Source organism: Papio anubis, chromosome 1, assembly GCF_008728515.1.
Source record: "Papio anubis isolate 15944 chromosome 1, Panubis1.0, whole genome shotgun sequence".
In the NCBI taxonomy this organism is placed as follows: Eukaryota; Metazoa; Chordata; class Mammalia; order Primates; family Cercopithecidae; genus Papio; species Papio anubis.
The window spans coordinates 34711576-34717575 of record NC_044976.1 but is presented as its reverse complement, the minus strand read 5'-3'; positions in this window follow the sequence as shown (position 1 = coordinate 34717575).

Below are 6000 nucleotides of genomic sequence, written 5' to 3'. Positions count from 1 at the left end.
CAGGGAAGTAGAATAGGAAGGAGTTTATGAGTGGATGAAAAGATACAAGTGACATTCTCGAACTATGCTTTCCGATATGGTAGCATTAGCCACATGTAGACATTTTGACTGAAATTTACATTAATTGGCCAGGCATGGTGACTCACATGTGTAATCCCAGCACTTTGGGAGGCCAAAGTGGGAGGATCACTTGAGTCAAGGAGTTCAAGACCAGTCTGGGCAACAGGGTGAAACCTCACCGCTACAAAAAATACAAAAAATTAGCTGGGCATGGAGGCACATGCCTGTAGTCCCAGCTACTGGGGAGGCTGAGGTAGGAGGATCAATTGATCCTGGGACGTCAAGGTTGCAGTGAGCCATGATGGCGCCACTACACTCCAGCCTGGGAGACAGAGCTCAACCCTGTCTCAAAAAAATTAATTAATTAGTCAATTAATTAATCTAAATTAATTAAAATTAAATACAATTTAAAATTCAGGGGCAGGCATGGTGGCCCATGCCTGTAATCCCAGCACTTTGGGAGGCCAAGGCAGGAGGTTTGCTTGAGCTCAGGAGTTCAAGACCAGCCTGGGCAAGACAGTGAGACCCCCCCATCTCTATTTTACAAATATAAAAATTTTTAAACAATTTTAAAAAAAATAAAACTCAGTTCCTCAGACACGCTAACCACATTTCAAATGCTAGTCACATGTGGCTAGTGGCTACTGTATTGGACAGCACAGATTTATAGAATATTTCCATCATCACAGAAAGTTCTACTGGACAGCTCTGCTCTAGACCAGAGGATGGCAAACTTTTTTGAAAAGGGTCAGGTGGCAAATGTGTTAGTTTTATGGAACATAAGGTCTCTGTCACAACTACTCAACTCTGCAGCTTTGTACCTCCAAAACAGCCATAAACAAGGTGTAAATGAATGGGTGTGACTGTGCCACAACACCAGGCAGTGGGCGGGATTTGGCCTGCAGGCCATAGTTTCTTGACCTTGTTCTAGAACTTAAGTTTGGTGATTGGTTGACAGATGACCATTTTATTATTACATTTCATCGTTTTCAAGCATTCTTACATATCAAATGTTACATAATACATTTTAAAATCTATATCTATGACAATCTGAATAAGATCTGAAATCTGAATAAAATCTGTAGATTAGCTACCGTTGTAACAATGGTAACTTCCATACTGTGGTCATATGTAAGATGATGTCCTTGTTTTTTAGGAAACACGCAATGGAAGAACTTGGAGTATAGGAGGATCACATATACAACTTACTCTCAAACAGTTCAGAAAAAAGTCTTTACCTGTGAAGGCGTGTATACACACACAGAAAGAAAGAAAGGAAATTTGATACAATGTTGGTAACATTTTAAGAATTTGGGTGAGGGGTATACAGGAGTTTTCTCCCACGATTCTTGCAAATTTCGTATAAACCTCAGTTATGTCAAAATTAAGCACTTAAAATCATATGTGTATATAGTTATATACACTTATGGTAAGGTTAAAAATTGCAATTAGAATTTTATAATGGTCTATACATTATTCGTCAATAAAAAGTTTACCTTAAGAATCCAATCCAGGCCGGGCATGATGGTTCACACCTGTAATCCCAGCACTTTGGGAGGCCAAGGTAGGAGGATTGTTTGAGTCCAGGAGTTTAAGACCAGCCTGGGCAACGTGGCCAGACTCCATCTCTACAAAAAAAAATTTTTTTAATTTAGCCGAGCATGGTGGTGTGTGCCTGAAGTCCCAGCTACTCAGGAGTCTGAGGTGGGAGGATCACTTGAGCCAGGGAGGTCGAAGTTGTAAGGAAGCATGTTTGTGCCACTGCACCCCAGCCTAGGCGACAGAATGAGACCCACTCCAAAAAGAAATACTCCAACCTGTGAAGCTCTGCTGGGCAGGGAGATGGATGGAGAGGACTGCACAAATCCTAGAGCACAGGTAAGAGAATCTTCAGTGAATTAATGCTGGGATCCTGGCAGGGGGAAGAAAGGAAGGGAAGTGAGGAGGAGGTGATAGATGAGGAAATAGTGGGAGCAGAGCCTGGAGGCCTCTCTGAGTTTAGAGAGCAGGAGCTGTGGGGGTGAGGGGGTGAGAGATGGACAGAGGGAGGCCTATGGTCAAAGAGGAGGTGTTGGATGGAAGGTTCTAGAGGTTGAGCAGATCCAGGTGATGGCAAAGTCCCTGATGTAAACAAGATATTGTGTGTCTAAAATGGAAAAGCCCTTAGAGATAACCCAGTCAAGGAACTGAAAACCGGTGTGTAAGCACAGCACTCTTGTGGCCAGTACAGTTCCCCCAGATGGTGGCAGGATGGGAATAGAGAGAAAGGCTATGAGGGGTACCCATATCAAGAGACAGAAGCCGGCCGGGCACGGTGGCTCACACCTGTAATCCCAGCACTTTGGGAGGCTGAAGCGGGTGGATCACCTGAGGTCAGGAGTTCAAGACCAGCTTGGCCAACATGCTGAAACCCCATCTCTACCAAAAATACAAAAATTAGCCAGGCGTGGTGGCAGGCGCCTGTAATCCCAGCTGCTCGGGAGGCTGAGCCAGAAGAATGGCATGAACCTGGGAGGCGGAGGTTGCAGTGAGCTGAGATCATGCCACTGTACTCCAGCCTGGGTGACAAGAGCAAAACTCCATCTGAAAAAAAAAGGAAAAAAGAGACAGAAGCCAAGTAACTGGAGGCCAGCAGGAGGGTGATGGGGAGCCATAGAAGGTGGTACAGCTTCACAGGGCAAGAGCCTTAAATGAGGGTACTGGAGTCACATCTGCATATAACACATCTGGAATCAAGTGGAAATCCAACCACATTTCTGGATCCTGTCATTTCTGGTTCCTGGAGTTTGGGAGAAGGAGTTGCCTGTATTCATAAGGGCTGCACAGAGATAGTGTGGTATCCTTAGGGATGGCAGGCATTCAGAGGTCCTGTGAGAAAGTTTGCTTTTCACAGACCATTACAGCCTGGGGTTTTATTCACACACTACCCTAAGGTCCAAGTGCAGGACCTGATTGGTAATAGGTGCTCAAAATTTTTTACTGGATTAATGACTGGATGGGTGGATAGGTGAGTGCATGGGTGGTGGTTGGATGAATGGATGGATGGGTATGATGGGTAGATGGATGGATGGATAAGTAATGGATGGATGGACATATAGACGGATGGATGCATGGATAATGAATGGATGAATTAGTGGGTGAATGGATGGATAGTTGGGTGGATGGATATATGGATGGACAGATGGATGCAGGATGGTGGATGGATGGCTGAGTTGGTAGTTTTGATGGATGGATGGAAGGATAGATGGATGGGTAGATGGATAGATGCATGAATGGGTAGATAGATGGGTGAATAAACGGGTGAGTGAGAGAATGAATAGAAAGAAGAGCTCATGGGGTATGGAGTGGGTGAATAAATAAGTGCATGAATCGAATAAACTGGACATTCCAGGAAACATGTAATAGCCTGGGAGGTCAAAGAGGTGATAGAGATAACACATCCAGCCTCGCCTCAGCAGTCTAGACCACTCATAAGAACAGTATAACCACAAGGAGGTTGCAAAAGCCACCATCCCTCTGCTCCCTGGTGCCCCTAACCCAGAGGCTTATCTATGGGCAGGAACCCCATCTGTGTCCCCTGGTTCCAGACTGCAGTGGCAGAGGACATGGGACCAAGGGAGCAGACTGGCTACCTCTGGGAACCCCTCTTCCTTCTCAGGATCCAGGTCAGACTCCCCAGGAAGTAGGGGAGAATGCAGGCCTTAGGCTCTGATTCCACAAGCTCTGAACCTGCCTTTGCCTCTCTCTGTCCTTACACAGGTCATTTGACTTATCTTGGCCACTCTTCCTGGCAAGAATTTTAGAAAAAATGGCCCTGTCTTCTCCCCTCCCCACCGCCCACCCACTGCTGTGGGGACATAAACCAGCTGCCTGATGGGGAAGGGGGCCTCAGACCCTGGAAAGGTGGGTCTAGCTCCCTCACCCAAGGAAGCCCATGAATAGGGCAGAAGCTGGCCTGGCCTAGGGACTCTTTCCTGCACCCAACCCCATCCTCCAGTCACAGGGTTGTAGAGGGAATAGGTTCCTCCGAGCCAAGATAAGCATCTGAGCTTTATCTCCTTTCAGTCTCTGATTCCCCATCACCCCGACCACCAGGACCATGCCCCTCCCCAGCCATACCATGGCAGGCCAGGCCCGGAGAGCAGAGATAAAGCCTGCCTGGCCAGAAGACCACAAGCAGGGGATAAGAAGGAGGGGAAGTCTTCTCTTCTGCCCACTCCAAGCTAGAATTCTGCTTCCTTCCCCAGAGGCAGGCCCCAAGAGAGCATCGGGGCAGCCATCCCAGCCTCTCTGCAGCCTGGGGAGACAGCCTGGGGTGTTTTGCCCACTGGTATTCAGTGTCCGCGATGTCCTCATTAATTCATTTCTCATTTGCGGGCACCACTCAAAGGCAGAAAATCCTGCTCAGCTGAGCACCAGGGAAGCAGGAGAATGCAGTGCTGGCTGCCCCGTGTTGGAAGAGACTCCTCCAGACCTCTCAGTAGGTAACTGGATGGGCCCCCTGTGGGCCCCAAGGCCTGAAAATCCAGGTCCGACATCCAAATTGTACAGCAACCTTTCATGAACACCTCCTCCATGTCAGGCCGCACGCTGGGTACTGAAGTAACGGATCCATTCAAGCCTTCACAGAGCATCTGGGAGCAACACCTAATGCAGCCTGGGAAATCTGGGAAGGCTTCATAGAAGAGGTGACATGCCAGCTGGATTTTGAGGGATGAAAGAGATTTCTTCAGACATACAAATAAGGGAAGGGCATTCCGAAGCAGAAGGAAACTATGGGAAAAGGCCTAGAGCCGTGAAAAAAGCAGCACATGATTAGATGATGATGATGATAACTGGAATGGTTGAAGTGCCAGGTTCATGAAGAGGAAGAGGGCCGGGTGCGGTGGCTCAGACCTCTTATATCCAGCACTTTGGGAAGCAAGTGGATCACCTGAGGTCAGGAGTTCCAAACTAGCCTGGCCAATATGGTGAAACCCCATCTCTACTAAAAATACAAAAATTAACTGGGCATAGTGCCAGGTTCTGTAATCCCAGCTACTTGACAGGCTGAGGCAGGAGAATCATTTGAACCCAGGAGGCAGAGACTGCAGTGAGCCGAGATCACACCACTGCACTCCAGCCTGGGCGTCGCAGGAAGACTCCGTCTCAAAAAAAAAAAAAAAAAAAAAAAAAGGCCGGGCACGGTGGCTTACGCCTGTAATCCCAGCACTTTGGAAGGCTGAGGTGGGCAGGTGGGAGGATCACGAGGTCAGGAGTTCGAGACCAGCCTGATCAACATGGTGAAACCTCATCTCTACTAAAAATACAAAAATTAGTCAGGCATGGTGGTGTACACCTGTAATCCCAGCTACTCAGGAAGCTGAAGCAGGAGAATCACTTGAACCCTGGAGGCGAAGGTTGCAGTGAGCCAAGATCATATTGCACTCCAGCCTGGGCATCGCAGGGAGACTCCCTCTCAAAAACAAAGGCTGGGCACGGTGGCTCACGCCTGTAATCCCAGCACTTTGGGAGGCCGAGGCGGGCAGAGCACGAGGTCAGGAGATCGAGACCATCCTGGCTAACATGGTGAAGCCCCATCTCTACTAAAAATATAAAAAATTAGCCCTGTGTGGTGGCACATGACTGTAGTCCCAGCTACTTGGGAGGCTGAGGCAGGAGAATCACTTGAACCCTGGAGACAGAGGTTGCAGTGAGCCAAGGTTGCAGCACTGAACTCCAGCCTGGGCAGCAGAGCAAGACTCTGTCTCCAAAAAGATAAATAAATAAACACAAAATTACCCAGGCATGGTAGCACATGCCTGTAATCCCAGCTGCTCGGGAGGCTGAGGCAGGAGAATCGCTTGAACTCAGGAGGCGGAGGTTGCAGTGAGCCGAGATTGAGCCATTGCACTCCAGCCTGGGCAACAAGAACGAAACTCCGTCTCAAAAGAAAATAAA